The sequence below is a fragment of the Zalophus californianus genome, chromosome 1 (assembly GCF_009762305.2).
Source record: "Zalophus californianus isolate mZalCal1 chromosome 1, mZalCal1.pri.v2, whole genome shotgun sequence".
Taxonomy (NCBI): Eukaryota; Metazoa; Chordata; class Mammalia; order Carnivora; family Otariidae; genus Zalophus; species Zalophus californianus.
In genome coordinates, this window is record NC_045595.1 from 156,311,219 (window position 1) to 156,336,330 (window position 25,112).

Here is a 25,112-nt window from a genome sequence, read left to right on the forward strand (position 1 = left end):
GCACTGATAGACATGCTCAGTGTGGTGTTGCCACAAATTTTCAATTTGTAAAAACCACACTATCTGTGAGGCACAATAAAGTGAAGCACAGTAAAATAAAATATGCATTTGTAGGGCTAAAGCAAACATTTTGTCACATTACTCTATAACCTTTGATTTACTTGTATAGTGCCTGGCATATGATGACCCTCAGAAAATTATTCAATTGTATGTTGAAAAATGAATGCAGTAATGAACACACACATGTACATATGCAGAAGATATTCCTTATAGTAATGATAGAACTCCTATACCGAATAGTCATAGAAGGGTATATGGAACATAAAGTTTCACTCAAATACCCAATACCATGATTAAAATAAAGACCTGCCCTTTCAATTTCCATCTTGATTTTGTTTGATAGTATGTTGGATCCACGAAGCCATTTTCTAGAATTCTTAAAGACAGTATTCTTCAAATTTTTATGTGTTTTCTTTGATTTTTCTTTCATATATTCATGTTTTTCTTATTTACTTTCCATTCTAAATCATTTTAAATATTATGTTTTTTTCCTTTCATTTTTCATACCTTATTCCTCCAAATAAAGGTTCCTTTATAAAAGAAAATTTGGAAAAATTTAAAAGGCTCTAATAAAGAAAAATATTTATATTACTGATTGGCTCACTTTCTCCCAGTCTTTTCAAAGGTTTTAATTTTAATGATTACACTATGTTGTGTCTTATTTTTTAATTTTACTTAAAATATAAGTACCTTTTTCATTTTAATAGTTACAGCATATTCTATTGAGTGACTTCATCATTATATTTGGATATTTACATTGTTTCCAGCTGCAACTATTTTTAAAAAGAATGTGATGACCTTTATGTGTATAAAGCTTTTTTCCCCCTAGATTATTTCCTTGAGATAAATTCCTAGATTTGGAATAAAGCCACATGTAGTGACCATGGCGGTGCCCTTTTTATTTTTATTTTTTATTTTATTTTTTTATTTTTTTAACGATTTTATTTATTTATTTGAGAGAGAGAAGGAGGAGTAAGAACAGAGGGAGAGGCACAAGCCGACTCCATGCTGTGCACAGAGCCCATCATGGGGCTCCATCTCAGGACCTGGAGATCATGACCTGAGCCGAAATCAAGAGTCGGACATTTAACCAACTGAGCCACCCAGGCATCCCTAGATCACCTTTCAAGATAAGCTATTCTGGAGAGCATAGATAATTGACAACTTCCAGCTGCCATACCTTTAGATTCACCACAGCATTCAGGCATCCACATGCTTCTCTTGGGCTGCTCCTAGGCAATGATCGAGCTTGTAGGAAGCACTCCTGCACAAAATGAGATTCTTCTAAGGGGTAATTTTACCTCAAGGACTCCCCCCACCAACCTGGCCGAGACTTTCTCAGAACTGCTCTGCATTTGAAACTCTTCTTCCCTCTTTCCTTTCATAGGGGTCAGACTTGTATCATGGTCTGAGTATTTTTCTTGCCTAAGTTCCTCCCTCTTATCACTCACAGTTTATTGCCTCAATAAACATCTTACATACCCAATTGGTGTTGGCACCAGAGAACCCAAACTGACACAATATATAATTATTATTCAGGCTTTTGATACATAGTGCCTAATTTTCTTTCAAAAAACTTTGTACCAATTTGCATCCTCAGTGCAGTTTTTCAACACTGGATTTTTCTTTTCTTTCCTTTTTTTTTAATTTAACTCTCATTGATTTGATAGAGAAAGTATGGTATTTCACTTTTAAAATTTCTATTTCCTTCAGGAGATTAAATATCCTTTATTTTCCATTTGAGATCTATTAAAATTTATTCATTTATCTCACTAAAAAACTTTTCATGTAATTTATATTTATAATACTTCTTTTTAAACACTTTTTTGGCAGTGTATTTAAAAGAAAGTCTCATTCAATACTCATTTACTAGTAGTTGAGGTAAATTAAGGACATGGAACATATATGATCACTCATTTACTCGGGACTAAACTGAAACCATAGATGCTATTTATGATTTTCCAACAGCAGCAGTAGTAGAATCCAGATCTCCTGTATGTTTCTAGGAAAGGCATATAGTTTTTAACATTTTTGTAATTAAAATGTGTGTGTGTGTGTGTGTGTGTGTGTACATGTGCATGTACCTGTGCATCCACATGCATGAGTATGAGGATGTGTGTAAGTGTGCAGAGTTTGCTGGGTGAGAGGTAAGGCTTAACATTTCTTCACTTTGTTGTATTATATTTTTTTCTGTTAGTAATCTTGTTTTTTTCTTTTGTTTTTCTTCCACTGTCTTTCCCCCACATTTGTTTCTAAGGTGTCCCTGATCATCCAATACTTATTAGGTTAAATTATGCACGTGCCAATCTCTGTGTCCCCAACCACACATAGCTAATCAAGAAGAAAGCCATTTATTGTAAATTTACCTCTAGAATGAATTCTCCTTTCTCTGATTTTGAGGACGGATAGATGCTCATTATGATCTGGTAGAAAATTATAACATGTACATTTAGAGTGTAGGTGGATAGAATAGTACTCTGTGTTAGGTGTGAAGACTTTTATTTTACTCATTTAAAGATAAAGATTTAAACGTGCTTGTTTAAATTCAACAAGCCCTTAGAACCATGAGGCCTTAGGGGGTAAGAGGTGCTTAAAACCAAATAGCAGAGGAGCTAAAGAAGTAATTATATGCCAGACTGAAGATAGAGCTGAACAAAGAGTGAGCTGATCAGGGAACAGGGGATAGAAAACTGAATTATGTCCCAGGTATCCACAGACGAAGGAAACAGAGAAGGAAACATGCTTCTTCCTACATTTTACCAAATTTTATAAATGACTGCTTTTCAGATGGTTTGCTAATCTGATATCACCTTATTTTTGCACTTTTGCTTTAATGTAAATTTTAAAAACCTGAATTGGCAGGGTGTTTTTAGTGAAGAACAAAGACTTCATAATGTCACAAATACTCTGGATTCAAGGTGGCCGGAAATAAAAATAATTGGAGTGGAATTTCAATGTTCTTATCTCCCTGAAGACCAGCCTGTAAAAGCCACCTCACCTCCCTCACCTATCCCAAAAGGTGGCATGATGGGGAAGGGAGAAAGTGAGAATCACTCTGAACAGATTTCAGGTATTCTAAAGCAGTGAGCTTTATTTAATATTAAAGACTTAAAGGGCGCCTGGGTGGCTCACATGGTTAAGCGTCTGCCTTCGGCTCAGGTCATGATCCCAGGGTCCTGGGATCGAGTCCCGCATCGGGCTCCTTGCTAGGCGGGGAGCCTGCTTCTCCCTCTGCCTCTGCCTCTGCCTCTCTCTCTCTCTCTCTCTCTCTCTGACTCTCATGAATAAATAAATAAATAAAAACCTTTAAAATAAAAAAAAAAGACTTAAAATATTTCACATTTCCAGTTGCTGAGAATGTGGTGGGGTCGCAGCCAAGAGAATATATTCTTTGTTCCAAATCCCTTCTCAAGAAATCTGGCTTATGGCTTAAGAAATGACTCTAGGACTAGGTAGGAGGGTCCCCAAATGACCATAAGCCCACAATTTTTTTTCATTTCTCTTAAAGTTGATGGTTCATTTTTTGATGAAAATAAAAACCATACCTGTAAAAACTGATATTGACAGGCCTGTCAATCTGACTACAAAAAAAGGACGTTGTTTTATATTTTTTAGAAACATTTTCTTAAACAAGCTCACTGTGAATATACAAGTATATGTTCTTATCTATAAAATCCTTTAAAACTCAAGAAATTGTGAAGTTTTGATGTTGAGAAATACAGATTCCATTTTAGAAACCAGTGTTGAAGTCTGTTTCTTCATAGCATTATAACAGGACAAAAGTTCCAAGTTAGCAAGGGATTCCTGAGCTTCTGAGCAAATAAGCAAGTGCATTTTGCTCTGTTATTTTTTTATTTACTAAACTGTGCAAATTAAAAAGAAGGTGTCAGTAGGATACCTTTTTATAGAAGACTAAAAAGAAAAAAAGAGAATGGAAAGAAGAAGGGCCACAGTATGCTTATATCGTGCATGCAGCCTTCACTAAAGTTACTCTGGAATGGTGAGAAGAGGAGAATAAAAGGGCCCCCATTCATTTACTTATCCAATAAATATTTATTATGCACCAAATGTATTCCAGGTAGAGAGCCTGTGGTTCAAAAATTTATAAGACAAATATCTGATTTGGAAGATCTTACATTCAGTGGGAGGAAAAGGAGGAATATCAGGAAAGGGGATATGCAATTTCAACATAGAGCAAACTACTGTGATGGGAGAAGCGTTATATTGGGAGAGTGGTAGACAGCAAGGTTAGAGAAGGCTTTCCTGAGGAGGAAATAGCTAAATTGAGACCTAAAGGCTGAAGAGGAGTTTGCCAGGGAAGCGTCTGGGGGATGGGTGAGGAAGAAAAGAGTATATTTCAGGCAATAAAAACAGTATGTAGGATTTCAGTAATTAAGTGGCTTGACCAGATTTGTGTGTTAAGAGAGAGAGAGAGATTGGGCAATTACATAAGAGAGGCAGAAGCCCTAAGGCAGGGGGTTTCAGTGATGGTGAGGTGGGGCGGGGGGGGGGGGGGGATGAATACAGAATTGAGGTTGATCCTTTCCTGTGACTTTAGTAGGAAAAGGGAAATAGATGGATATGAATGCAGTTGGTTTGTAAATAAGGTACCAAAAAGTAGATCTAATGGTCTTTATTTTCTCACTAGGATGGGTACTGAATGGGCAGGGGTGGAGTGGAAGATTTCAGGAAAGAGGGAAGATTTGAAATAGATGTCAGATGCCGAAGTGGAGAGAGTTGCTTGGGGAAACCAAGGAGGATTGTTTTTTTTTTTTTTTTTTTTAAGATTTTATTTATTTATTTGACAGACAGAGAGTACAAGTAGGCAGAGCAGCAGGTAGAGTGAGAGGGAGAAGCAGACTCCCCGCTGAGCAGGGAGCCCGAAGCGGGGCTCGATCCCAGGACCCTGGGATCATGACCTGAGCCGAAGGCAGACACTTAACTGACTGAGCCACCCAGGTGCCCCTAACCAAGGAGGATTGTTAAGGCACTTTGTGCCCAGCTGTGGAGGCTGAGGATGTGTAGCAGTTACATTCTGTGTGTTTGTAAGGCCCTCTGCTGCTCCTGAACTCTAGGAGTGGAGAAGGCAGGTGCTCTAGGATTGGATCTTCAGGGTCAGTGCTCTTTCTGTTTTTCCGCACCATTCATCTCTTGTCACTGAGGACTTCTTATGGCTGATATTTGTGACTTTCTGCCTGAGGGCTTTTTCCTGGATGTGTAGTAAATTTGGCTCAGGTTTTGGGCAGATTTGAAGTGCCAAAGAGTTCATGTCACTAGAAGAAGCTTTGAGCAAATAACTAATGACAATTTAGTGGATAAATACCCTAGCACCCTCTGCCTTTACATGGGTTAACTGTGAGGCATGTTCCGCACTGTTTGCCAGCATAGTCCTTTAGGATTGAGCTCTAGTTCACCATAGCAGTAAGCTGCTTAATAAATGCACCCCTTAGTGACTTCCTGTATGTTTCATTTATGGCTGTATAACAAACTACCCCCAAACTCAGTTGCTTAAAACAATAAGGATTTGTTATTTCTCACAGTTCTGTGGGGTGGCTGGACTTAGCTGGGGTATTCTTCTGCTCTGCCTAGTAATACCAGAGGTCACTCATGTAGCTGCACTTGACTGCAAACTTGTTTCAATCAGGAAGGTCCACCCTGGCTTTACTTACAGGTCTGAGGCCTCAGTGCAGTGGGTGGAATAGCTGGGTTCTGCCTGGGCCTCTTTCTGTCCACATGGTTTCTTATCATTCATCAATCTACTCAGAGCTTCTTTACATGGTGTCTGCGTCTCAAGAAAGAGAAAGAGGAGGCTGCCAGGATTCTTTCAACCTTTGTTCAGAACTGGAACGGTGGGACCTCTGCAGCAATCTAGTGTCAAAAGGTGAAAGTCCAACCCAGATCCAAGATGGAGGGCAACAAGCTCTGCCTCTTGATGGGAGGGGCAATATGCAAGAACAGGGATCTGAGGAACTGTGGGTGGTCATCTTCACTGACAGTCTATTTTATTTCCCTTCTCTACCTCACTTCCTTTATTCCTTACTAGTGTTTCCTGGGGTTATGCCCCAAATAAACTACTTATACTAAAATCCTAATCTTAGGATTTCAATCAAGAGACTTGGTAAATGAGAGAGCAAAACCGGAAAGTGAATTGAGAGTATTAACAGAAGAATAAAGTGATGGGCCATGGGGTTGGCACTAGATTAGAAAGACAATATAAAAGGGGTTCAAAGAGTAGAAAATTTGTGAGGTCTAGGGTTTGACAATATCTGTGATACCAAAGAACTAGACATGGTATGTTTAGCTTGGAGAGAAGCCTGGAAGGAAAGGAGACTATGGTCGTAGGTCCAACAATGGTAGAGTGCACCTGGGGACTCCGAAGAGCAAACACCAGTGGAACAAGAATAAGATTTTATTGATCAGCCTCTGACAGGCTGCTGCCACCATCTTAGTTGTGAGGCTCACCACTTTTGAAATCAATTCTCTGGGTAGTACATTAGGCAAATACTCCTCCGTCTTGTTTTGTTACAGGTGATCCATGACACTAGCTCTAGAGAGGAGATGACCATTAACACAGTCAGTACATAACCCGACAAACAAGTTAGCCCAAAAACAGCTTGAGAGGAATCTCCTGCCTACCAAAGCTGCAATCCTAAAGAAGTATGCCACGTTTTAAAAATGGGACATGAACAAAAAAGGATATATGGGAAAGAGCAGATGCTTCAGAGTCAAACTGGGATCAAGTCATGGTGTCATCAGTTAGGTGGCACATGATGTCATAAAAATAACTTCGCATTTTTGAACTCCACTCCTTTCTTGCATCACACACTGTTAATACCTCATTTGATTGTGACAAGATTAAATAGTAAAACGTTTGCTAAGTGCCTAGGCCAAAGTAGAGTGTAACTAAATATTGGTTTCCTTTCTTCCATCCTTCCTTCCTCCATCCTATAAAGCAAGATTCATGGGCAAAGTATAACAACCTTCTCTTTCGGCTATTATAGCCTGTTTCTGAAGAAGCACAACATGGGTGACCCACAATATAGTACCCTAGTGGCCTCAAGGGTTCACTATATCTCCCTTAGTTCTTGTTCACTATGAGGCAGTGACTAGGGAGACTAACTTAGTGACAGTTGTCTAATCTGAGGAAATATTTTTTTAGTTTGAATGGAGAAGAGGATTCATTTGTACTAAGCAGCCACACAATCTGCTTGGAAGGTATTTGACATTCATGTGGATTTTGGCAAGAAATAAGCTTCATCTGAACTCTGTAGCACTCTTATTCATTTTGTTAAAACTGATGTTCAAAATATTACAGTTATATTCAAGTAAGAATAGGGAAATTTTCACCACATAATTTATGTTTGTAGATTTTTGTGAATTGTAAATTAAACTTGAAGCTCTTGGCTAAAGTATTTGCCTTTTCATTTCAAAGGAAGGAGTTAATATTCTTATTCTTATCATTAGTGTGATTATAGATTAATTTGTTCTTACTGCCCTTTCAGAACAAAATGAAGACCAGTGATATTTGATTCCAACCATTTCACTCTTAAATAGAATGATTTAGAAAGGATGCAACTGAATTGCACATATGAGCTATATAAATAGCCTTTTAGGGAATAGGAAGTTGTAAACAGGAACTTGAAGGTAATTTCGTCCCCATCTTCAGGTTTAACTTAGCCTGCCGGAATTCGTAAACTGATAAAAATTGTTACTTGTTCATATAATTTCTGCTTATATTGACGTGTTCATGAGGTGGAAAACTAGACAAACTCAAAATTCCTTCTTCTATGGTTTTGCTCTTATTTCCTCATCTTGGAAGAATCTTTTTCCCATAATAGAAAACTCACTCCACTTCTCTCCTTTCTCAACTCCCAGCTGCACAGAATCAACCTTGGGTCCCTTGGACACCTGTTAGATCTTCAACTCATTACTGGTCCTCTAGGTGCACAGCTCTGCCTGTGTTTCTCCAGGCTCCTCTAGCCAATTCACCATCTCCTGCTTCGCTAGCTAATCCTGAGTGTCTTCAGGCTGTGTGGTTAGCCACCTCCTGCAGTGTGATCCCCACTTGCTTAGATCCCTGCTGGGAGCAAAGCCTGAAGCACAGGGCTCTCTTCTCATTCATAGTATTTACCTCTTCCTGCTATGCACTATTATAATTTATGTCTGTATGCCTTCTAGTATGTATTGCTTCTGGTAAATTGTAAACTCCCTAAAGGCGGATGTAAAATTCTTTCTTATATGTATGTGTCTCACAGTGGACAGTATAGCACCTTGTACCAACCAGGTGTTTAATGCATATTTATTAACGTTATTTGGATGAATGTAATCTAGGCAGTTTGTAAAGAGCATCACCCCAGTTTTTGTTTCTAAGCAGAGTTTTTATAAGGAGATATATCTAAAGTTCTCAGAATCTTAAATAATATTATAATATCTTTTTTTGGAATTCATAACAAATTTCCAATTGCTTTGCCTTCACATTTAAAATTATTTTAACACACCATTCACAAAATTATCCCACTCACCTGAAGTACTGACATAAATATGGTTCCTGCCTTTGTAGGTATGACAACTTCAGATGTCAGTTGATGATTTACTTGAAATTGTATGTGGGAGCCTGCATTTTTTTTTTTTTTCTCTTCACTTTTCTAAAGAGGATAATCTGTCTCTTCTGAAATCTCTTCCATAGGCCTGGGATCTGAGGAATTTGCCAGACCTGTTATGCAGAAATCATACAATAATGCCTAAAACATTGAAGAACCCAGAAATAAGGCTATGTATAGTCATAGAATGCCACAGGTGGAGAGTGGAAACCATCTATTATTCTAGCCTCACATTTCACATGAGCAAACTGAAGCCTTGTGAAGGGACTTGTCCAAGGTCCCAGAGCTGCTTAATGGTAGAACTGTATCTACTCATGGCTGAAGGAAGGCTGTTGTTTTTCCATTGTACCCTGATAGAATTAGATGCGGAGGCATACCAAAGGAGGAAAGAATATAATGAAATTACTTCAAATGATAGATCTCTCTCTTTTTTTTAAGATTTTATTTATTTTTTGATAGAGAGAGAGCACAAGCAGGGGGAGTGGCAGGCAGAGGGAGAGGGAGAAGCAGGCTCCCCGCTGAGCAGGGAGCCTGATGTGGGGCTCGATCCCAGGACCCTGGGATCATGACCTGAGCTGAAGGCAGACACTTCACCGACTGAGTCAATCAACCAGGTGCCCCCAAATGATAGATCTCAAGCAGAAATTAGATTCTTGCCTGAGTTTTCAATGAGATTTTTTTCTTACTATCTGATGTTATCATGTCCTATAATGTATCAAGTCTGAAAATGGATCTTATAATGATAGAGATGTATGGGCTCTGTTTTCATCTATAAAGTGAATGTGCTTTAGTTTCATTTAAAAAAAGTTAAATTTAAGTATGTGCTTGTTTTTAATTTAGAAAATATAATTTAGTTGGGAACTTAATCATTGTCAGTTCTTGAGATAGTTTTTCAAGCTTTGAGATGTGTTATGGGTTACTGTAAATGTTGGCAAAAAAAACCCCACTTTGAACAAAGGTTCTTTTATCTGTTTTTCCTACTTCGGTTCTGAGATCTGATGAAAAATGTTGGTCTTGAAACATTTGACTGACATTTTTTTCCACTTCCAAAAATTTGAGGATCTGATGTATCAGAATTTCACTTTTATTCTTACTCATTTGGTGGCACATATTTCTTTAAATTTATTACCCACTTTATTGCCCCTTTTCTTCATGTGTTCACACCTCTCCCAGAAGCAAGTGACATATTTCTAGTGTATTTAGTATAATTTTTAATCTATACTTCCTGATACTTTTTTAGAGCCTTCTGTTCCCCCAATTAATAATAAAAGAGTTTTACTTCTTGTATGGAGAAATAAACTTCTAACCAACAACCCACTTGCAAATAACAACCATAAACTCGGAACAAAAGCAAAATAAAACAAAATACAATGATCTGAAGGTTTTGGAGAGTGGACAATAGTAGGGAGATTTTAGAAGAGAGCTGAAACTTGGATTAAGCCACTGGCATGGAGTGGGGTGAGTTTTATATTTTTGTGGCTTTTCCCGAGGGTATCTGCAGTTGTAGTGGCAACAGGGCAACTAAACTCCAAAAGAAAGCCCACTGCTTTCTGGAGGAAACCTGGCAAAGAGTACAGAGGCTATAGAGTGAAGGGCAACTCAGGAAATGAAAGAGATAGACATGAGGGACCTCAAATTCTGTATATGAACTGTGCTTAACTCTGGCTGACTCCTGAACAACATATGTATAGGACATACTGGAAGCAATCAACTGAGAACAGAACAGGACAGAGTTTGCAATTTGAGATTAACCAAGTTAATGTCCTGCTAAAACAAAAAATACCAGGACTCTCTGGCTCTGTATAACAGAATTCAGAGTATCCACAATTAACATTGACAGTGTCCCAGATAAAACCACAAATTAGTTCAAATACAAACAAAACAAAATGAAAAAGAAAAAAAACCCAACAAATTCTGTTTCTCAAAAGAAAGGAAAATCTACAGATGACAATCCTGAAAAGACCCAGATGTTGGAATTATCAGGCAAGAAAATTAAAATAGCTATTATAACTATGCTCAATGAGGTAAAAGAAAATATTGTTGAAATTAATAAAAAGTTAGGAAATCTCAGAGAAATTTATTTATATATATATATATGAACATATAACCAAATGGAAAGTTTATAATAGAAAAATACATTATCTGAAATAAAGTATTAATAGACTTAATAGCATAATGGAGGTGAACTTGAAGATAGATCAATAAAAAGCATCCTATCTAAAAAGGAGTGAAAGAAAGTATGGAAAAAATAAGTAGACTCTCAGAAGACTGAAGGACATTTAAAAAGATCAAGTATGGGCACCTGGGTGGCTCAGTTGGTTAAGCGACTGCCTTCGGCTCAGGTCATGATCCTGGAGTCCTGGGATCAAGTCCCACATCGGGTTCCCTGCTTAGCAGGGAATCTGCTTCTCCCTCTGACCCTCCCCGCTCTTGTGCTCTCTCTCTCTCTCTCTCATTCTCTCTCTCTCAAATAAATAAAGAAAATCTTAAAAAAAAAAGATCAAGCATATAGGTAACTGAAGAATAAGAATGAGGCAGAAAAAATATTTTAATATTTTAAGAATAAAGGTCAAAACTTCCCTGTAAAGGACATACATAGATTCAAGAAGTTTAGTGAGCTCCAAACAATAAATTTGAAGAAAACAATGCCTAGGAATATCATAATAATACTGCTGAAAGCCAAAATTATATTGCATTAAAAATCAGATTTAGTGTTATAAAGACATAATGTTCTATTTGAATGTACTTTTAAAAAGATGAGGAAACAGTGGAAGGTAGTATTTAAGTAATAGGCTTTAGTCTGCTAATACCAAACTCTGCCACTTATTAGCTCTGTGACCTTGAGCCAGTTTATTGTCTCAAAGAGAAGAGCATCACTTGACCATCACTTTCTTCTTTTATAAAAAGGTGATAAAGATGAAAATGAAACTGCCTTACCTGGCATATGTAGAGATAAATTATATATACAAAACTCTTGGCAAAGCACCTCGTAGGAGGTATATAAATGATAGCTATTGTTATCTTTTTTCCCTGAGTGTTCTCTGCTTGGTTGTACCTCTTAATCTTCATTATTGCAAATAATTTTCCTTTCTCATGACACCTTTCTCTAGTTTTGATATCAATTTTTAATAGTCTTATACAATAAGTTGAGATGCTTTCCTGTTTTCTCTGGTAGTTTTTATAACATAGATCATAACTGGGTTTGAAGGTTTATTAAATGTCTTCAAATGTATTTGGGCCTGGTGTGTGTGTGTATATGTGTGTGTGTTTATGTAGGTTTCCAACTACTTAGGGAATGTTTTTATTTATAGTAGTCTATGTAAATTTTCTAGCTCCTCTCAAGCCAGTTATATTTTTCTTTTCTTTTCTTTTCTTTCTTCCTTCCTTCCTTCCTTTTTTTTTTTTTAGGGGGGAGAGGGGCAGAGGGAGAGGGAGAATTTTCAGCAGTTTCACGCCCAGTGCTGAGACCAAGGTGGGGCTCGATCTCACAACCCTGAGATCATGAGGTGAGCTAAAATCAAGAGTCAGACACTTAACCAACCGAGCCACCAAGGCTCCTGCCAGTTATATTTTTCAATAAAATTGTCTTTTCATATAAGTTCTAAAATAGCTTGAATATTTAGCTTAAGTAATAGCATAAAGTTGTACAGAGTATTCAGTAATTAGTTTAAATCTCTAAGCAGATTTGTTCTTTTTTCCCTTTTTAATGCTGTTTATTCATACCTTCTCTTTTTAATAAAACTTCCCAACAATTTGTTTTTTAGTCTTTTCAAAGAATCAAATTTTATTTTGTTAACTGTTGTTAGGTCTGTTTTTTATTTCAGTTATTTCTGATATTATTTTGTTATTTTCCTGCTTTTACATTTTTGGTTTTACTTTATTGTACCTTTTCTAACTTGATAATTTTAGTTTTTTCTTTTTAACATAAAAATCTAAAGCTATACATTTTCCTTTGCTTTTCTTTTTAACATAAAAATCTAAAGCTGTACATTTCCTTTGATTTCCTTTGCATCTCTTGAGTTTGTTATATGTTGTGTTCATTTTCATTAAGTTTTACAAATTTTCTATAATTTTTAAATGTTCATTATTCTTTGACCTGTGATTTATATGAAGCTTTAATTTAAGGAAAAATTCCAATTATTGGAGGTATTTAGGGGGCAGAGCATGTTTTTGTTATTAAAATCTGAATTTAACTGTGCTTAGAGGAGATAATATAATGATTTTAATTCTTTAGTATATGTTGAGACTTACTTTGTGGCTTGATATAGGGTCAATTATTATACATTTTTCATGGGGATTGGAAGACATGTATATCTTTTAATTCTTAAGTGCGGGGCTTTATATTTGTTAATTAGATCTGCCTTATTAAATTAGCATTACTCTTTCTGACCTGCTTACTCTTGCAATTAAAGATAGAAATATGACCAAGTTTTCTATTATTGAGAAATAGAAATCTGACTGAGAATTTGCTGTTTGTGTTTTATGTATTTTACATCTATGCTGTTAGATGCTTAGACAGTTTATTGTATCTTGTTGATGAACTGTTTCACTTTCATTATTTAATGACCATCTTTATTCTTTAATAATGCTTTTACTTAGAATCTAGTTTATTAAACGTTAATATGCCTACCTTAGTTTTTACTATTCTTGTAGTTTCAAAGATTCTCTCTCATAAACAGCATGTAATAGGACTTTTTAAAATTCAAACTGCCTTCATTCTCAAATACTTTTTAGACACGTTAGATCTTTTTATTTTGTCTTTTATATCCCTTAATCTCTTATTTATGTTTTTCATCTTTTTATTCTGAGTAAATTTCTTGGAATTATATTTCAGTTCAGTAATGCTTCCTTTAGCTGCATTTAATGTGATATAGCCTCATTTCAGGTATTAATTTTAGTAAAAACTCAATTCTATGGATGTCTTCCTTTTTTAATCAAATCTGCCTTTTTTATGTTTTTTTCTCATTTTTTTCCTTTTTCTTTTAAAATTTCTTATCATTTTTAGTGTTTGTCCCACTAAAGTCTGAGATTAATGTTCTGTCACTTCAGATCTTAAGACTGTATTCTGTTCATTTTCTAACTTAATGTTCATGTTTGATATAAAACACTGACTTATGGAAAAACCTTTCTTCATATGTTTGACATTTTTGATATGTGAATACTTCTTCATTGTAGGCTGATTTTTCTATGAGATTCCCACATGGCCTGGGTTGTTGAAGGTGTCATAGCAGCGCAGATTTGCTTCTTCTAGGTCCTCCAGGTGTATTACTTGGTTGCCACTCTCTGTGCTCGCAGTTACTGTAGATCTTTGTGTCCCTGAGGTCCCCTGATTATTACTGAGTTGGATAACATGCCTGGGTGTTGTGGTAGCATCATCATAATGTGCCAGATGCCCTGTCCTTTATATTCCTTTTTCTTTCTATCATTTTGGAATTTTAACTTCTTTCTCATGAGATCAAACATTTAAAAAAATTGTTTGTATATTTGTTTGTGTGTTTTCTCTTTTAAATATAGCACCTCTGTGTGAAAGGAATATTTCTCTGTGACCCTAGCCTGATATTTTATAGGAAACAGAAGAGCATACTCTTTCCAGAGGGACTTTCTACTTCTCTTCCTTTGGGTTGAATACCTTTTCTCCAAGAATATCTTCCTAATTCATTCACTCATTTGTTTCAGGTCTTTACCTGAATGTGATCTTTCAATGATATCATCAGTGGTTACCCTATCTAAAATTTCATCCCAATTCCCCCATTCCAACACTTATTTCTCCCTTTCTAGCTTTATTGTACTTCCTTAGCATGGACCATTGTCTATCATTCTATATATTTTTTTTCTATATATTCTATTCTATATATTCTCTCTCTATATATATATATTCTATATATTCTATTTCTATATATTCTGTTCTATATTGCTTATTGTCACTTGCCACCTAAAAATATAATCTCCATGAGCTCAGACGTTTTCATCTATTTTGTTCATTCCTATATCTTCACTACCTAGAAAAATCACTGGTACATAGTAAATACTCAATAAATTTTTGTTTAATAAATGAATGAAATAAATGATTGCATATTGGGTGCCTATCCCTCTATACTGGTGATGCTATAAAAGGAAGAAAAATAGGCACAATTTCAGCCCTCATGAAGATGACAGTCTTGAAGAGAACATAGACTTAAAAAAACATTTTATCACCACAGGTGGGCAAAGACTATAAATTCAAATGGACTCTTTCGATGAACTTTTTGATACCAGATGGGCATTTCTTGAGGTGGAAGTATGGAGGCATGGTGGTTACTTTTGGTATGCAATGCATCAAGACCTCTTATCCTCTTTCTTTCTTTTTTATTATTACATTATGTTAATCACCATACATTACATCATTAGTTTTTGATGTAGTGTTCCATGATTCATTGTTTGCGTATAACACCCAGTGCTCCATGCAGAATGTGCCCTCTTTAATACCCATCACCATCTTATCCTCTTTCTTTATGTAAGAACAGACCAAAGAATAACACACACACACACACACACACACACACACACACACACACAGAGAGAGAGAGAGAGAGAGAGAGACCAGAAAGATGATTTAGAAAATAATTTTACTGAGGGAGCTGACATAAGTCTGACTAAAGCAGTAAGAAAAATGAAAGCACTGAAGTGTGAAAAAAGAATTTCCAATAAAGTTTTCATGATACCAAGTTTCTTCTTCAGTATTGGTAACCACTGTCTGATAAGCAAAGAATGCAAAGAAAGGGCCCAACTCTACATTCTGCTGCCTTGTAATTGTACCTAAAGAGCAAGTACACATTTGCCTTTTATAAACTCTGCAGGTAGTACATACAGGAGGATATGCTGTTACTTTATCATAGTAAATAATAAAGTTCATGGCTATATTTACACAGGTTGAGTTTCTAGCATGTGAAATCATGGGAAGAATGTTAAACCTCTAATATGTGTTTAATGTACATTTCAGTTGATTTTTCTCCTAACTATAATAGTAGCAATTATTTTATTTATATGTGGGGATGGCTGTGTCACCTAAGGGAAAAGCTAATAGATTTCTTGGCAATTTTTCTATCATGTTAAAATCTCTTTCAATTTCTAACTGTTGTTACATTCCTACTACTCCATCTTATGTTTTTTAGTTATAGTCCCCAGCACCTACTTTTTTTTCTTCCTTTGAGCTCTTGTTTCTTCCATTTTTCTTTATCTAAAATGTCTGTTCCTGGGCTTTTAGTCAAATTATCTATCTTACTGAAGACTGGCTGGCCAATGCAAAAGAACTAATTTGTAATGAGCCCCTTTTCCTAAATGCCATAAAATATACTACCAGCTGCTTTCACATATATAACCTCATTCAGTCGCCATTAAAAACTCTGTGTGTTAGATAAAATCCCCCCATTTTAAATAAGATGAAACTGAGTACTAGGGCAATTATGTAAGTTCCCCTAGGATACACACTTGGTAAGCTGGATTCAAACCCCAAACTTCTGATTGGAAGTGGTTGCTGTTCTCATTATTATTCCATTGCTTCTCCCAGATATTCCACCTTCAGCCTACCTAGAATTGCTTTTGAAGTTTTCCTGATTTGCCAGTGATTGAATGGTATTTATAATAAAAGCGTTCTTACAGCACTGAGGTTTCCATGTGGTAGACAGAATTGGAATGGAGAAAAAAACGATAGGGGTAGCTGTTACCCACCTAATTTTACAATCTCTTTCGATTGAAAGCTGCTGCTCCAAACCTCATATTTATGCATCTGACTAATAGTTATTGAGTGGTTTTTGTGTGTCAGGCACTAAACTAGACCCCAGATACAGAATGCCAAACAAAATAATGTGGCCTCTATGGAGTGTACAACCTAGTGGGGCAAAAGAAAATAAACACATAAACCAATAACCACATGAATAATTCAAACTGTCATAGATGCTACAAAAGAAAATAATGGTAGGATCTGTCATCAGTTGGAGGTGGCCCCTCAGAGAGAGTAAAAGAACCACACAATTGTTCAGGGACTGCAGAACCTTTTCAGGGAACTCTGACTCCGCTTCTACCATACCATACCAGCTGTCTGTTAACAAGAGGGATTTGGAGCACTCACCCCTGCCCACCCTGGGGTCAAGCCAACCAGACTTTCTAAGCTGTTGTGAACATTTGAGACTAGGACTCTTATCATTTGGTTTTGTACTGATTAAGAGGAAAAGTGGGATGGAAAGTAAAAGAGGTTCAGAAGGTCAGTCCTTTAATTTGTTTAGGGATGTAATTCCTTAGTTTTTTTAATACAGTGTGAATTTCTTTAATCTTCAGGAATAGATGGTAACACAATTCATTCAACATTTCTTTAACCAGTAATTAAGCCATACCTACTATTTTTTAGGTATTGTGCTAAGGACTAGAGATGTAATAGTGAATAAGACAGAACCCCTGTTCACATGCCTATAGTCTTCTGTAAAAGACAATTACACTGCAGTGTTATGCTTATTGTGACAAGATTAAGGACAGGACATCAGATGCTGGAGGAGGAAAATATCTAAACTGATACTCCAGGGATGTGTACATGCAGGTCCGTAGAATTTTCACATTGCCTGAGAATAAATCCTTTCCATAATCATAACTTCACTTATATTATATATGAGGATATATAATTCTTAATGTTTATCTAAATTCTAGTTTGGTTCACTTTCTTGACTAGCTCTTAAATTTTGATACAAGAATTAAAGTTTTAAAATATCATCTATTTAATAAAACTATTTTCTCTTTAATGTACTGTGAAGTGTGGATTACAGAATAGAGTTATTTACAGTATATTATAGATCAGATTTCTATGTGAGAGTTCAAATTCATCATATTTATACATAAAATTTGATATTAAACTTTATTAAATAGCATTTTTTATAAGCTTAGTTTTTCATACATGTAGTGGCTTTATTATAGCCAGTCTGACCTAAGGTGTAGACAGACCAACTGTGCTCTTGACCTAACGGGTATTTATCGTATGATTTCCTTTTCCTTCCTTATTGCCCTTTATCTATTTCCAGTTCACAGGGTTGATACTAAGATAACTGTTGCTTCTCATACTTCCTCTTTCTGATAGGAAGAGAGATTTGTTTAAGTGTGAAGGGCTAAATGTAGCTTAGTAATTTACAAAAATAAGCATAATTAAGTAGTTTTTCAAGTCTACTTTTAAAATTATAATTCCTCTTACCCTTATTAGGCTTTCTGTTCAGATAAAACCACAGAAATTAGAGCACCTCAGTTTAAAAAAAATGAAATTGGTTTTATTGATGATTAAATTCAACATTTTATAATAACAATATAATAATGATAGAGCACTCTCCTCGGCTCAGTAGTGGGTCCAGAAGTAAACACATATGAAATAAAATAAAAATATTTTGGTTTACAAAGTGTCTTTTCTCAAAATAGGTGACACTTAAAATGTAAAGCACTTAAAATGTTCCTAAGAATGCTCACTTGGTCACTGGGGAAGTAGTTTGTGGTCTAAATTTAGGTCTAGAGCTCTTTTATGGAGCCACTGGCCCCTACAGACTCTGCTGAGGCCCTTTTCAGTGCCTTAAATGAATTAGCTATTTGATTTATTAATGGCCCATGAGGCACCACTGAGTACCCCCGTCTTCCATCTCTAGCCAGGCCTAACCAGTATGGAGGGAAGATAAACTTTCCTGCACTTCACAGCACAGAATTGGACTTATTCAGTTCCCACTGGGGAATACAACTGTGCCAACCTGGAAGTAAAAAGAACTTAACACAAATCCTCTATAGTATATCTCCATCTGGAATGGTGCTGATAGCAACTTCACCCTCATGTGACCCAAACCATTTTAGGGATTATATCATCTGCATGGGATTCTGAAGACTTCATTTAACAATTCTGATCAGTGCTGTTCTCCAAATCAAAACAGAAATAAGGACTGTCAGAACAACATTATTCCTTCATTTACATATTCCAAACCAGGGGAGAAAAACTGACTATAATATTTTTTTAAATTTTTTATTGTTATGTTAATCACCATATATTACATCATTTGTTTTGGTGTAGTGTTCCATGATTCATTGTTTGTTCATAACACCCAGTGCTCCATGCAGAATGTGCCCTCTTTAATACCCATCACCAGGCTAACCCATCCCCCTACCCTCCTCCCCTCTAGAACCCTCAGTTTGTTTTTCAGAGTCCATCATCTCTCCTGGTTCGCCTCCCCCTCTGACTTACTCCCCTTCTTTCTTCCTCTCCTGCTATCTTCTTCTTTTTCTTTTTTCTTAAAATATGTTGCGTTATTTGTTTCAGAAGTACAGATCTGTGATTCAACAGTCTTGCACAATTCACAGCGCTCACCGTAGCACATACCCTCCCCAATGTCTATCACCCAGCCACCCCATCCCTCCCACCCCCAATATAATATTTTTTACTTCTGTTTGCAAACCATGTATTATTTGTGAGCTCAGGTCATTTGCAGGGTCTCTTTAGAAAACATAAAAAGGTGATTCTGCCACTTGTGATTGACTGTTAAGGAGCCCACAACACCTTGGCCTCATTTCCATTGAATCATTACGTTTATTTCATCCTTATTTTCTATTCCCTAATTGTTTCAGTAAAGTATGGAAAATAAGCCTTCATTTTTCACTCAGAAAAATGGACAGTATTGCTGCACATAATACTGAGATCCTACTGTCTTCCTCTTCAATAATAGGAATGGTGCTTTAAAAGGCTGGTTAGGGTTGCTTATTGTGTCTGTTACTATTGTTACAGTGTTTCCTGATTCAGAGCTACTCGGTGAATATCCAGCACCTGACTGGCTCTTGGATAAGCTGTGGAATATAGAGTGGTATCTTGAGTAAGCCATCTTTCTGTCTCCTTACTCCTGCTTAGGTTAGCACTTTAGCTTAAAGAGACAGATATCCTCTCCTTTTCTCAACAACTAGAGCAGTACTAATAGCTTCCCTTCAGCAATGCTTACTTTATAGCAGGCACTGTGCTAGTTCCTTTACATGCCTATAACATGTAGTAGGCACAAATAATCTTATAGAGTAGGTAACATGATCTTCATTTTACAGACAGGGAAAATGTCACTTGCTTGAGACCACATGATTGAAGAGAACTGGAATTTGATTCCAGGTTTGTCTGATGGCAAAAGCTAATCACTTAACCACTGTGCTACCTCATATAACTGCTGCTGTGCGGAACTCTGTGAGCTCCAGATCAACAGATCATTGATCACATGAGAAGTTTCTCTTCGTTCTTGTCACCACTTTGCACAAGCTGACCCCATTGACCAAAACTTAAAACCATTGTGTGTTGCTTTGGAGGGGCAAATGCTGGTTACGTTTATGGTTACGGGCCAAAAGAAAGCTGAACTGCTATTAAGAGAAGCTCTGTGCTGCATCACTTTATCTACACAACAAAAATGGTCTCACCCACCCCCATCACCACCTTTGGCTGTTGGAGATCCCCTCAGCTTCCGTCTGTCCACTCCTATCTCCTTTCCTTTCCCTGGTAGTGTCACAACAGTGTTTTTGGCAAGGTTAGCAAGTGGTTGTCAATAAATTAACTATAGCTTGTTAATAATTGTACATATGTTTCGTGTGGCCTTAGATAATCGAAGACAGGCTTAGACATCTGGCATCTGAGGTTGGATTAATATGTCTCCATACCTGGTCTCCTTTATATAATTCTCTATTAACAAATAGTAGATCATATAAGAAACAAAATTAAATACTTAAAGGAATTTATTAGGCATTTTATAAGTGATATACATTCATGTACTCATGACTCTTGAATGGTACCTAAATATCAGATTTTGTGCAGTAGTATGAAAGAATAAGCCTGACGTATGTTTTCTTGTTTTAAAATGTACCATATCTGTCACAAATACCTTAAACTGTATTGTGTTTACATCTCTATGTGAACTGTATGTACATATTTCTTGTTTTGGTTTTTTTGTTTTTAAGACTTTATTTCTTAAGGACAGTTTTGGGTTTCCAGCAAAATTAATAGGAAGGTATATGAGCATATTTTTTAGCACTTTTAAAATTTAATTTAATTTTATTATGTTATGTTAATCACCATGCATTACATTATTAGTTTTTGATGTAGTGTTCCATGATTCACTGTTTGCTTATAATACCCAGTGCTCCATTCAGTACATTTTCTAGCACTTTTAAATATTTAGCTCTATGAGGGTAAGATATGTTGTTTTATCTTTTAGCGTATAGTAATACCAAATACACTTTGCATGTACTAGATGCTCACTAAATATTGTTGACTTAGTGAATAAATTAGTCTGTAATAGGTTGAACAGATTTGCAGTCTAAATTGTTCTTGCCATCATTTCACTCTGCATAATTAAAGAAGTTTAAGATGATTAAAAATGTGTCATGAATTACTGGTGTAGATTCTGAAGCAGTGGGATGAAAGAGACCCTGGCTGTACCCCTCTGAGGAAGCAGGGAAGATGAGTTTCTCACTGTAGGTATGCTTAGTGGATTTTATGTGTGACTGAATTAATTTATTTCACTTAGGAAGGTTAGATTTATGATTTCCATATGGCACTCTATAACTTTTTTCTTTTATTCCTACCCTGCCAGCTAATATCTTTTCCTATTATAAAAGTAATCTTTATTGTAGAGACTATATGCAAAAGTAAAAATCAAAAATTAAAACTATCTGTATCTAATTATCTAAGATATAATCATTCTTAATATTTTTGTATGTTCTTTCTCTTTTTTCCTCCTCTACACAATTTCATTATGTCCATGCAATCAGTACCCTATATGTTTATATAAAATTATAGTACCACAAGTTACCTTTTGGATTGTTGCAAAACATTCCTTTACATGGATGTGCTATGCTTTATTACTTTTTCCACTGTTGGACATTTAGTTTGCTTTTAGTTTTTTGCTATCATAAACATTTTTCTTTTGTAGATTTATGGTTTTCAGTCATATAAGATAGATTCCTAGAACTAAAGTTACTGAGTAAAAATTTTGAACTTTAAGTTCTTGATACATATTACCCAATAGTTTCCCAGAAATTTTTTAGCAATTCAGTCCCATCAGAAGTGTATGAAGATAGTGTTTCATTGAATCACCATGAAAAAATTGATTATTTCCTCTACACACTTTTAAGCAAGTGTGTAGACCTACTGACTTTAATATGTTACCTTCATTAACTATGCTTAGAAGTATATAAATTAAACACTTCAGTTTGCTTTCAGAAAGAATTATGGAATATTTTTAAGGGTCCAAGTAGTCCAGAGACCACATGTTGCAATGCAGTTTCCACCTACACACAAATATATTTCAGGTCTAATTGTAAAGTCTGTGTACTTTGAGCTGGATTTATGTTGTCTTCTGTATTGATACCAACTTCACTGGCAGTTTTCTCGAAGTGTGCCAGGTTGAGGCATTATATCTGGTGTGACTTTAGCATTCCCTCTTGTAGCGAAACAATCTCATTTCTGTTTGCTGTTGTAACCTAAAGTTAATGAACGTTCAAAGTTTACTTTTATTTATTTATTTATGCACGTTTGTGGACTGCTCTACAAAAGCACCTTTCTTCCTCACCAGTGTTCTAGCCAAACTGAGTACAGATGAATCTGAGTGGTTTCGTTTTAGAGTAGCAGTCATATTTGTTTTAGGAAGGCAATAGTTTTGGAAGAATACCAACAAAAAAAAAATCATTTTTAAGTGTTTGCTTCATCCTCCAGTGAAACCATTTTCATTTTAGGGGGCATGGTGAGTCTTAGTCCCTTGCTGGTACTTGTTTTTGATAACACTGCTAAGGGACGCTTTGTGTGTGTTGATTCACACATATGAATTTGGGGTGGTCTGAAATATCCGCTGGGGAAAATACAGATATAAAATTATTCACCTCTTTAAGGACTGCAGTCTTTTCTACTTCTCTGCAGAAACTGCCTCAGCATAAATACTGGCTCCACTTAGAAAATTAATTTTTACTTATATATTTGTTTTGCATTTCAGAGTGCCTGATAAATTGCATGTCTGTCTGTGCCCCATAGCTGCACAGGTATGTATATGAATTACCTATAGTTATGTAAATCTATGTATTAACTGACAAGTTACTAGTTTTGTATATTAAAATTGCTTATAGATTTCATAATGTGAAAATGTTAATTTTTGAGTACTTATAAATATTGACAGCTTCAAAGGAGAGTGCATTTTATACATACCTTGCATTTCACTCTATTGTAAGAATCAAATAAACATTTCTAAGATTTGATGAGGCAGAATAATTTTAATTACAAAGCATTCATCTGGTGAAGAGATTAGAGTGTTTTATGGAACTGTATTATTAAAGCGACTGCTGATACGGGGTCAGAGACTATTGCAAAACCACTGTTTTTGACATTATTGTTTTATTTTCAAACTGTTTTTTTGTCACTTTGGAGTTTATTTTCTGTGGTGGTTGTTTTAGGTAAGGAGTGGTTGCAGATATACTGGTCTGCTGCAGTCTCAAGCACCAGAGGAATGGAAAAAAAATGTTTGCACCTGCTTAAAATCTCAACTGTGCAGTGTTGTGGTTCCTGGGCAACAGGCAGGAATTCTCAAAAGCTTGGTTGCACCTGCTCAATTGTTTCTTACAGCTGTGTCATATGAGTGAGCGCACAGAGAAGCTTGTTAGCAGTTTGCTCTAGCTGTTACGTATTTTGTGTACTCTGAGTTTGGGAGATTCTTATTTGATGTAGACCTTGAACTATTACCTGGTTTGTTATAAAACTCACTATTTTCTCTAAATCCTTCGTCCTGAGCCTCAACTATTATTATTATTTTTTTAATAGCTGTTGACTGCCCTAGATAATGTGCATGTTAACTTCTCTAAATGATACCTGGGGAAAGTAGATCTCTCTAGATTACTGGGTGGATAATAATTTTTGTCCTGGTAGAGACATTTTGTGTTTGGCTCCGTTTCACCATGTTGGCAACCCCACTATTTGAGACTGGATGTGTAGTTATTGATCCATTTAGCTGAACAGATTTGAAAGCATTTGGCTATTAGTGGACACATGGGGCATATTCAGAACATTTAAGCGTATATTGTAAGATGATTTCTTGATTTGTGCATGTGTCTGTCGCAGTTGGGTGGAAGTGAGAGAGGAAAAAAAAGTAAAACTTACTTAATGGTAGTCCTAGAAAAGGGTCTAAAATCCGGATGTAGATTTTAAGGCTGGAATATTAACCTTTTGCCAAATCCTTGTCACCTGGTATTTTTTCCTAAGTGTTGATGTTTTAGATGTTAATAGCTCTACCTATTTTCTGATAAATATTTACATTTTTAGTGTAGACAAGCTATTAGAGACTATAGCTTATACTAATTAGGTCAAGTTCTTTAAATGCAATATAGAAAGTGGCAACTTAATATAAAAAGCATTTAAGTGAATAATGTATTTGGTAGTCCCAAATTCCTGATACTGAAAACTTATTCAAATAACTTGCATTATTTTCCTTAACAATGCTATATTAATAAAAGGTTAAGAAGCTGCCATTAGTATTTTTCTTTTTATTCTTTTCTTTTTATTGTTCCATTTAAGCTGTTTTTTGTTTTGTTTTTTAATCACCGTAAAATGAACTTAACCTCTTTGGGAGTAGGAAACACAGGTACTGAGATAAGTAGAGCACTATCCACAGCCTTTTAATACAATGCTTTATACAGAGTAGGTGGTCAGTAAATGTTGAATGAATGCATATATGAATAAAACATGTCTGGAGTTGTATTAGAAATAGAGGAATAGAAAGTCTTAGAAATTTGTTACTTGTTATATATTCTGGATGGGTCTTTGGACTTCCTTTAGTTCTCATACTGCTGATTAGACAGAGATGAGACTACTGATAAATTCTGTCCTTAAAATGAGAAATGAATATGTAAGAATTGATCCTCATTATAATCAAGAATTTACATAACACTATTTGCAATATGCTTTATATTTATTTTTGCTGACTATGAGAAAAGTCTTTATGCCTATTTTTCACACAATGCTGAGATATTCAATGACTAAGTTCTTTCTCATTTTAGAAATACTTTGCAGCATATGAATAAACAAATCTTCTGTGTTAATATGATCAATGCCATTGGTTTCCTGAGCAATCACTTTCTTTCCATCTCTCCCTCTCCATCTATCACCCACCCGCCCCTGTATTTCCCAATTTCTACCTCACTGAAAACACAAAAATGAAATGTATATTAACTTTCTTCGTGTCAGATAAGATCTGTAACTGTTTTTGCTAAACATAAGTAATGGGCCCTGTGTTTACTGTATACATGTTTATAATTATGGTTTCTTTTATTCACTAAATTCTAACTGTAAATAAGTAGAGATGAAGCCAAGTAGAGGTAAAGTCAAAATAGGGTAGTTAAGACCTGCTTTGGATAGGCCCCCCAGAGATCCATTTTGTGCTACATGAGGCAATCACATGA

At 35.8% G+C, this 25,112-nt stretch overlaps 1 protein-coding gene across 10 annotated transcripts in view; it reads left to right on the top strand.

The window, feature by feature from the left end:
• LOC113916432 overlaps positions 1–25,112 on the top strand; it is a 729,899-nt gene that overhangs the window by 179,333 nt on the left and 525,454 nt on the right. For 8 of the 10 annotated variants that reach the window (XR_004819960.1, XR_003517937.1, XR_003517935.2 and 5 more), the window contains exon 4: positions 22,661–22,706. The gene's annotated coding sequence lies outside the window, so the exon portion shown is untranslated. Of the gene's footprint in view, positions 1–22,660; positions 22,707–23,114; positions 24,175–25,112 lie in introns of those variants that run through there. The other 2 variants (XR_004819964.1, XR_004819963.1) reach the window with 1 other exon arrangement.